Source organism: Nothobranchius furzeri, unplaced genomic scaffold (assembly GCF_043380555.1).
Source record: "Nothobranchius furzeri strain GRZ-AD unplaced genomic scaffold, NfurGRZ-RIMD1 Scf127, whole genome shotgun sequence".
Taxonomy (NCBI): Eukaryota; Metazoa; Chordata; class Actinopteri; order Cyprinodontiformes; family Nothobranchiidae; genus Nothobranchius; species Nothobranchius furzeri.
Window position 1 is genome coordinate 15,001 of NW_027223143.1, and position 10,000 is coordinate 25,000.

The following is a 10,000-nucleotide window of genomic DNA, read 5'->3' on the forward strand; positions in this document are numbered from 1 at the left end:
GTGATGTCAGGGTGGAGGAGCAGCAGCCAGCCTCCAACGGCTGATGGTGGGGTGGAGGAGCTGCAGCCAGCCTCCAGCAGCTGATGGCGGGGTGCAGGAGCAGCAGCCAGCCTCCAGCTGGTGATGGCGGGGTGAAGGAGCTGCAGCCAGCCACCAGCAGCTGATGGCGGGGTGCAGGAGCAGCAGCCAGCCACCAGCAGCTGATGGCGGGGTGGAGGAGCTGCAGCCAGCGTCCAGCAGCTGATGGTTGGGTGGTGGAGGAGCAGCAGCCAGCCTCCAGCAGCTGCTGGCGGGGTGCAGGAGCAGCAGCCAGCCTCCAGCAGCTGGTGGCGGGGTGGAGGAGCAGAAGCCAGCCTCCAGCAGCTGATGGCGGGGTGCAGGAGCAGAAGCCAGCCTCCAGCTGGTGATGGCGGGGTGAAGGAGCTGCAGCCAGCCTCCAGCAGCCAGCCTCCAGCTGGTGATGGCGGGGCGGAGGAGCAGGCAGCCTCCATCAGCTGATGGCGGGGTGTAGGAGCAGCAGCCAGCCTCCAGCTGGTGATGGCGGGGAGGAGGAGCAGCAGCAGCCAGCCTCCAGCAGCCAGCCAGCCTCCAGCAGCTGATGGCGGTGTGTGGGAGCAGCAGCCAGCCTCCAGCGGCCAGCCAGCCTCCAGCAGCTGATGGCGGGGTGGAGGAGCTGCAGCCAGCGTCCATCAGCTGATGGCGGGGTGGAAGAGCAGCAGGCAGCCTCCAGCTGGTGATGGCGGGGTGGAGGAGCTGCAGCCAGCGTCCAGCAGCTGATGGCGGGGTGCAGGAGCAGCAGCCAGCCTCCAGCAGCTGATGGCGGGGTGGAGGAGCTGCAGCCAGCCTCCAGCAGCCAGCCTCCAGCTAGTGATGGCGGGGTGGAGAAGCAGGCAGCCTCCGTCAGCTGATGGCGGGGTGGAGGAGCAGAAGCCAGCCTCCAGCAGCTGATGGCGGGGTGCAGGAGCTGCAGCCAGCGTCCAGCAGCTGATGGTGGGGTGGAGGAGCTGCAGCCAGCCTCCAGCAGCCAGCCTCCAGCTAGTGATGGCGGGGTGGAGAAGCAGGCAGCCTCCGTCAGCTGATGGCGGGGTGGAGGAGCAGAAGCCAGCCTCCAGCAGCTGATGGCGGGGTGCAGGAGCTGCAGCCAGCGTCCAGCAGCTGATGGTGGGGTGGAGGAGCTGCAGCCAGCGTCCAGCAGCTGATGGTGGGGTGGAGGAGCTGCAGCCAGCCTCCAGCAGCCAGCCTCCAGCAGCTGATGGCGGGGTGCAGGAGCAGCAGCCAGCCTCCAGCAGCTGATGGCGGGGTGCAGGAGCAGCAGGCAGCCTCCAGCAGCTGATGGCGGGGTGGAGGAGCAGAAGCCAGCCTCCAGCAGCTGATGGCGGGGTGCAGGAGCTGCAGCCAGCGTCCAGCAGCTGATGGTGGGGTGGAGGAGCTGCAGCCAGCGTCCAGCAGCTGATGGTTGGGTGGAGGAGCAGCAGCCAGCCTCCAGCAGCCAGCCTCCAGCTAGTGATGGCGGGGTGGAGAAGCAGGCAGCCTCCATCAGCTGATGGCGGGGTGGAGGAGCAGAAGCCAGCCTCCAGCTGGTGATGGCGGGGTGCAGGAGCTGCAGGCAGCCTCCAGCAGCTGATGGCGGGGTGCAGGAGCTGCAGGCAGCCTCCAGCAGCTGATGGCGGGGTGGAGGAGCTGCAGCCAGCGTCCAGCAGCTGATGGTGGGGTGGAGGAGCTGCAGCCAGCGTCCAGCAGCTGATGGTTGGGTGGAGGAGCAGCAGCCAGCCTCCAGCAGCTGATGGCGGGGTGCAGGAGCAGCAGCCAGCCTCCAGCAGCTGATGGCGGGGTGGAGGAGCTGCAGCCAGCCTCCAGCAGCCAGCCTCCAGCTAGTGATGGCGGGGTGGAGAAGCAGGCAGCCTCCATCAGCTGATGGCGGGGTGGAGGAGCAGAAGCCAGCCTCCAGCTGGTGATGGCGGGGTGCAGGAGCTGCAGGCAGCCTCCAGCAGCTGATGGCGGGGTGGAGGAGCTGCAGCCAGCCTCCAGCAGCCAGCCTCCAGCTAGTGATGGCGGGGTGGAGAAGCAGGCAGCCTCCATCAGCTGATGGCGGGGTGGAGGAGCAGAAGCCAGCCTCCAGCAGCTGATGGCGGGGTGCAGGAGGTGCAGGCAGCCTCCAGCAGCTGATGGCGGGGTGCAGGAGCAGCAGGCAGCCTCCAGCAGCTGATGGCGGGGTGCAGGAGCTGCAACCAGCCTCCAGCTGGTGATGGCGGGGTGGAGGAGCTGCAGCCAGCCTCCAGCAGCCAGCCCCCAGCAGCTGATGGCGGGGTGGAGGAGCAGAAGCCAGCCTCCAGCAGCTGATGGTGGGGTGCAGGAGCTGCAGCCAGCCTCCAGCAGCCAGCCTCCAGCTGGTGATGGCGGGGTGGAGGAGCAGCAGCAGACAGCCTCCAGCAGCCAGCCAGCCTCCAGGAGCTGATGGCGGTGTGTGGGAGCAGCAGCCAGCCTCCAGCGTTCAGCCAGCATCCATCAGCTGATGGCGGTGTGAAGGAGCTGCAGCCAGCCTCCAGCAGGTCATGGTGGGGTGGAGGAGCAGCAGCCAGCCTCCAGCAGCTGATGGCGGGTTGCAGGAGCTGCAGCCAGCCTCCAGCAAATGATGGCGGGGTGCAGGAGCTGCAGGCAGCCTCCAGCAGCTGATGGCGGGGTGCAGGAGCAGCAGGCAGCCTCCAGCTGCTGATGACGGGGTGCAGGAGCTGCAACCAGCCTCCAGCTGGTGATGGTGGGGTGGAGGAGCTGCAGCCAGCCTCGAACAGCTGATGGCAGGGTGCAGGAGCAGCAGCCAGCCTCCAGCAGCTGATGGCGGGGCGCAGGAGCTGCAGGCAGCCTCCAGCAGCTGATGGCGGGGTGCAGGAGCAGCAGCCAGCCTCCAGCTGGTGATGGCGGGGTGAAGGAGCTGCAGCCAGCCACCAGCAGCTGATGGCGGGGTGAAGGAGCTGCAGCCAGCCACCAGCAGCTGATGGCGGGGTGGAGGAGCTGCAGCCAGCGTCCAGCAGCTGATGGTTGGGTGGTGGAGGAGCAGCAGCCAGCCTCCAGCAGCTGATGGCGGGGTGCAGGAGCAGCAGCCAGCGTCCAGCAGCTGATGGTTGGGTGGAGGAGCAGCAGCCAGCCTCCAGCAGCTGCTGGCGGGGTGCAGGAGCAGCAGCCAGCCTCCAGCAGCTGATGGCGGGGTGCAGGAGCTGCAGGCAGCCTCCAGCAGCTGATGGCGGTGTGCAGGAGCTGCAGCCAGCCTCCAGCAGCTGATGGCGGGGTGCAGGGGCTGCAGGCAGCCTCCAGCAGCTGATGGCGGGGTGCAGGAGCTGCAACCAGCCTCCAGCTGGTGATGGCGGGGTGGAGGAGCAGCAGCCAGCCTCCAGCAGCCAGCCTCCAGCTGCTGATGGCGGGGTGGAGGAACAGAAGCCTCCAGCAGCTGATGGCAGGGTGCAGGAGCAGCAGCCAGCCTCCAGCTGGTGATGGCGGGGTGGAGGAGCTGAAACCTGGGTCGGACCTGGTCTGCAGCAGGGCCCATTACCACTCAGAAGCTGATGGCAGTGTGTGTTTAGGTCCCTGCGGGGTGGATGAGCTGAAACCTGGGTCAGACTTGGTGTGCAGCAGGGCTCAGCACCCTCCAGAAGCCGATGACAGTGTGTCTTTAACTCCCTGCCTGGTGGGAGAGCTGAAAGCTGGGTCGGACCTGGTCTTTAGCAGAGCTCAGCAGCCTCCAGAAGCTGATGGCAGTGTGTGTTTCATCCCCTGCGGGGTGGGAGAGCTGAAACGTGGGTCGGACCTGGTCTGCAGCAGGGCCCATCACCATCCAGAAGCTGACGGCGGTGTGTGTTTAAGTCCCTGCGGGGTGGGAGAGCCATAACCTGGGTCGGACCTGGTCTGCAGCAGAGCTCAGCAGCCTCCAGAACCTGATGGCAGTGTGTCTTTAATCCACTGCGGGGTGCAGGAGCTGAAACCTGGGTCGGACCTGGTCTGCAGCAGGGCTCAGCAGCCAGCAGAAGGTGACGGCAGTGTGTGTTTAGTTCCCTGCGGGGTGCAGGAGCTGAAACCTGGGTCGGACCTGGTCTGCAGCAGAGCTCAGCAGCCAGCAGAAGGTGATGGCAGTGTGTGTTTAAGTCCCTGCCTGGTGGGAGAGCTGAAACCTGGGTCGGACCTGGTCTATAGAAGAGCTCAGCAGCCTCCAGAAGCTGATGGCAGTGTGTGTGTTTTGGTCCCTGCGGGGTGCAGGAGCAGGAACCCGGGTCGGACCTGGTCTATAGCGGAGCTCAGCAGCCTCCAGCAGCTGATGGCAGTGTGTGTTTAATTCCCTGCCTGGTGGGAGAGCTGTAACCCGGGTCGGACTTGGTCTGCAGCAGGGCCCATCACCATCCAGAAGCTGATGGCAGTGTGTCTTTAATTCCCTGCGGGGTGGAGGAGCAGAAACCTGGGTCGGACCTGGTCTATAGCAGAGCTCAGCAGCCTCCAGAAGCTGATGGCAGTGTGTGTTCAAGTCCCTGCGGGGTGGGAGAGCTGAAACCTGGGTCGGACCTGGTCTATAGAAGAGCTCAGCAGCCTCCAGCAGCTGATGGCAGTGTGTGTTTAAGTCCCTGCGGGGTGGGAGAGCTATATCCCGGGTCGGACCTGGTCTATAGCAGAGCTCAGCAGCCTCCAGCAGCTGATGGCAGTGTGTGTTTAAGTCCCTGCGGGGTGGGAGAGCTGAAACCTCGGTCGGACCTGGTCTATGGCAGAGCTCAGCAGCCTCCAGAAGCTGATGGCAGCGTGCCTCTAAGTCCCTGCCTGGTGGGAGAGCTGAAACCTGGGTCGGACATGGTCTGCAGCAGGGCTCGGCAGCCTCCAGCAGCTGATGGCAGTGTGTCTTTAAGTCCCTGCCTGGTGGGAGAGCTGAAACCTGGGTCGGACCTGGTCTATAGCAGAGCTCAGCAGCCTCCAGCAGCTGATGGCAGTGTGTGTTTAAGTCCCTGCCTGGTGTGAGAGCTGAAACCTGGGTCGGACCTGGTCTATAGAAGAGCTCAGCAGCCTCCAGCAGCTGATGGCAGTGTGTCTTTAAGTCACTGCCTGGTGGGAGAGCTGAAACCTGGGTCGGACCTGGTCTATAGTAGAGCTCAGCAGCCTCCAGCAGCTGATTGCAGTGTGTGTTTAAGTCCCTGCCTGGTGGGAGAGCTGATATCCGGGTCGGACCTGGTCCACAGCAGGGCCCATCACCCTCCAGAAGCTGGTGGCAGTGTGTGTTTAAGTCCCTGCGGGGTGCAGGAGCAGAAACCTGGGTGGGACCTGGTCTGCAGCAGAGCTCGGCAGCCTCCAGCAGCTGATGGCAGTGAGTGTTTAAGTCCCTGCGGGGTGGGAGAGCTATATCCCGGGTCAGACCTGGTCTAAAGCAGGGCCCATCACCCTCCAGAAGCTGGTGGCAGTGTGTGTTTAAGTCCCTGCGGGGTGGAGGAGCAGAAACCTGGGTCGGACCCGGTCTACAGCAGAGCTCAGCAGCCCCCAGAAGCTGATGGCAGTGTGTGTGTGTGTGTGTGTGTTTAAGTCTCTGCCTGGTTGGAGAGCCGATACCTGGGTCGGACCTGGTCTGCAGCAGGGCTCAGCAGCCTCCAGAAGCTGATGGCAGTGTGTCTTTCATTCCCTGCGGGGTGCAGGAGCAGAAACCTGGGTCGGACCTGGTCTATAGCGGAGCTCAGCAGCCTCCAGCAGCTGATGGCAGTGTGTGTGTTAAAGACCCTGCGGGGTGGGAGAGCTGAAACCTGGGTCGGACCTGGTCTGCAGCAGGGCTCAGCAGCCCCCAGAAGCTGATGGCTGTGTGTGTTTAAGTCCCTGCGGGGTGGGAGAGCTGAAACCTGGGTCGGACCTGGCCCGCAGCAGGGCCCATCACCCTCCAGAAGCTGATGGCGGTGTGGGTTTAAGTCCCTGCGGGGTTGAGGAGCTGAAACCTGGGTCGGACCTGGTCTGCAGCAGGGCCCATCACCATCCAGAAGCTGATGGCTGTGTGTGTTTAAGTCCCAGGGGGGTGGGAGAGCCATAACCTGGGTCGGACCTGGTCTGCAGCAGGGCTCAGCAGCCTCCAGTTGCAGATGGCAGTGTGTGTTTAGTTCCCTGCGGGGTGCAGGAGCTGAAACCTGGGTCGGACCTGGTCTATAGCAGAGCTCAGCAGCCTCCAGAAGCTGATGGCAGTGTGTCTTCAATTCCCTGCGGGGTGCAGGAGCTGATACCTGGGTCGGACCTGGTCTGCAGCAGGGCCCATCACCATCCAGACGCTGATGGCAGTGTGTGTTTAAGTCCTAGTGGGCTGCAGGAGCTGAAACCTGGGTCGGACCTGCTCTATAGTAGAGCTCAGCAGCCTCCAGAAGCTGATGGCAGTGTGTCTTTAAGTCCCTGCGGGGTGGGATAGCTGAAACCTGGGTCGGACCTGGTCTGCAGCAGGGCCCATCACCATCCAGACGCTGATGGCAGTGTGTGTTTAAGTCCTAGTGGGCTGCAGGAGCTGAAACCTGGGTCGGACCTGCTCTATAGTAGAGCTCAGCAGCCTCCAGAAGCTGATGGCAGTGTGTCTTTAAGTCCCTGCGGGGTGGGATAGCTGAAACCTGGGTCGGACCTGGTCTGCAGCAGGGCCCATCACCCTCCAGAAGCTGTTGGCAGTGTGTCTTCCATTCCTAGTGGGGCAGGGGAGCAAAGACCTGGGCAGAGGAGCGCCTGTCTGCATCCGATCCGGCCCCTCAGCAGCCCGCCGTGAGCCTTAGAGAACCCCCCCCCCCCCCCAGCGGGCTCCAGGAACCGGGCCCTGCGTCGGACCCAGCTCAGTAAGGCCCTCCCTCGGGCCCTGCAGCAGGTGGCCCCGTCTATGCAGTCGAAAACCCCGCGAAAATCGGTGTAGAAACGCCCGAGAGGCGTGGTGCGGTTCCCCCGGCCGGTACCGGGTCCGGACCGGTCCGGAAGTCCACCCAGAACACTGCCTGGGGCTTCTGGGCGGCTCCCCAGGCGCAGGCAGTCGAAAACCGCGTGAAAATCGGTTCAGAATTGACAAAACGGCGACCTCGTCGCTCCAAAAACTAAGTCCAAACTAAGCCTTTCGCTTATCGCTTAACGCTTAAGGCGGTCGGCCTTATGGCCAGTAAATGAAAAGTGCCTGCGCCCCTGGAGGTTTTGGAAGGTGCGAGCGATGACCATGCTCGGGTTAGTAGGTGAGGCCATCGGAAAACCAGCGTGAGTTGGCGGGTTTGGGTGGCAATCTATTCCAGGCAGAGTCGACTATCTCTGGGCATCAATTTTGGGATTTTTCCGGCTCTGGTTCTGGGAGAAACGCAGGGGCAAAGTGCACGAGCCGCGGCCGATTTTGGTGGCCTGTCCCTGGGCACAAAGTCTGAGGAGTGTGGGCCTGGTTCTCCGAAAAATACCAGTCTGCTGGAGCTCACTCCCATGGCTCCAGGGGGCACGGCACACCCCCCGGTAGCCGACCAAAGTGCTCTACTCGGGCCAGACTCGGACCCACGACCCGGGGTGAGAACCACAACTACTGGTCATCCTTTTGACCTCCAGGGGGCGCGGCAGAGCCTCCCCAGTCCGACGCAAGTGCCCCACTTGGGCCATACTCAGACCCACGGCCCGGGGCGAGAACCACAACTACTGGTCATCCTTTAGACCTCCAGGGGGCCCGGCACAGCCTCCCTAGACCGACACAAGTGCTCCACTTGGGCTGTACTCTGACCCAAGTCCCGGTGCGAGAACCACAACTACTGGTCATCCTTTAGACCTCCAGGGGGCCCGGCACAGCCTCCCTAGGCCGACACAAGTGCTCCACTTGGGCTATACTCTGACCCAAGTCCCGGGGCGAGAACCACAACTACTGGTCATCCTTTTGACCTCATGGTCATCCTTTAGATCTCCAGGGGGCCCGGCACAGCCTCCCTAGGCCGACACAAGTGCTCCACTTGGGCTATACTCTGACCCAAGTCCCGGGGCGAGAACCACAACTACTGGTCATCCTTTAGACCTCCAGGGGGCACGGCACACCCCCCGGTAGCCGACCAAAGTGCTCTACTCGGGCCAGACTCGGACCCACGACCCGGGGTGAGAACCACAACTACTGGTCATCCTTTAGACCTCCAGGGGGCCCGGCACAGCCTCCCTAGTCCGACACAAGTGCTCCACTTGGGCTATACTCTGACCCAAGTCCCGGGGCGAGAACCACAACTACTGGTCATCCTTTAGACCTCCAGGGGGACCGGCACAGCCTCCCTAGACCGACACAAGTGCACCACTTGGGCCATACTCTGACCCAAGTCCCGGGGCGAGAACCACAACTACTGGTCATCCTTTTGACCTCATGGTCATCCTTTAGACCTCAAGGGGGCACGGCAGAGCCTCCCTAGTCCGACACAAGTGTCCCACTTGGGCTATACTATGACCCAAGTCCCGGGGCGAGAACCACAACTACTGGTCATCCTTTAGACCTCAAGGGGGCACGGCAGAGCCTCCCTAGTCCGACACAAGTGTCCCACTTGGGCCATACTCAGACCCACGGCCCGGGGCGAGAACCACAACTACTGGTCATCCTTTAGACCTCCAGGGGGCCCGGCACAGCCTCCCTAGTCCGACGCAAGTGCTCCACTTGGGCTGTACTCTGACCCAAGTCCCGGGGCGAGAACCACAACTAATGGTCATCCTTTAGACCTCCAGGGGGCACGGCACAGCCTCCCTAGTCCGACACAAGTGCTCCACTTGGGCTATACTCTGACCCAAGTCCCGGGGCGAGAACCACAACTACTGGTCATCCTTTAGACCTCCAGGGGGCACGGCAGAGCCTCCCTAGTCCGACACAAGTGTCCCACTTGGGCTATTCTCTGACCCAAGTCCCGGGGCGAGAACCACAACTACTGGTCATCCTTTAGACCTCCAGGGGGCACGACACAGCCTCCCTAGTCCGACCCAAGTGCTCCACTTGGGCTATACTATGACCCAAGTCCCGGGGCGAGAACCACAACTACTGGTCATCCTTTAGACCTCCAGGGGGCACGGCACAGCCTCCCTAGTCCGACACAAGTGCTCCACTTGGGCTATACTCTGACCCAAGTCCCGGGGCGAGAACCACAACTACTGGTCATCCTTTAGACCTCCAGGGGGCACGGCACAGCCTCCCTAGTCCGACACAAGTGCTCCACTTGGGCTATACTCTGACCCAAGTCCCGGGGCGAGAACCACAACTACTGGTCATCCTTTTGACCTCATGGTCATCCTTTAGACCTCCAGGGGGCCCGGCACAGCCTCCCTAGGCCGACACAAGTGCTCCACTTGGGCTATACTCTGACCCAAGTCCCGGGGCGAGAACCACAACTACTGGTCATCCTTTAGACCTCCAGGGGGCACGGCACAGCCTCCCTAGTCCGACACAAGTGCTCCACTTCGGCTGTACTCTGACCCAAGTCCCGGGGCGAGAACCACAACTAATGGTCATCCTTTAGACCTCCATGGCAACAGGGGGATGTCAGACCCCAGCTCATCCCAGGTTGATGCCTCAATAGTAGCTTAGGGTCACGGCAGTCCCACCGTGATCCACCCTCTTGTCCTCTCTCCACAGGATGACCAGAGTGTCGTGTTTATTTTCAAAGTGTCCTCGTAGGATGACCATGAGTGCAGGAAAATTTTCAAAGTCCCTCTGTCGGATGACCATGAGTGCAGAAAAAATTTCAAAGTCCCCCCTTGGGATTACCAGACGTTCGAGATTTCGGCTGAAAAATTTTCAAAGTGCTGCCGAGAGCCTGCGCTAGTTGCTTAAGGCTTGAGGAGATCCGCCTTATGGTAAGTAAACGAAAAGTGCCTGCGCCCCTGGAGGTTTTGGAAGGTGCGAGCGATGACCATGCTCGGGTTAGTAGGGAAGCTCATCGTCGAACCAGAGATGGGTAAGGGGCGAACTGGCAGATGTCTTCCCACCGTCGAGCAGCATTCCGGGCTTCACATCGGAGGGCTCCAGCCGGCCCCGGTTCCGAGAACC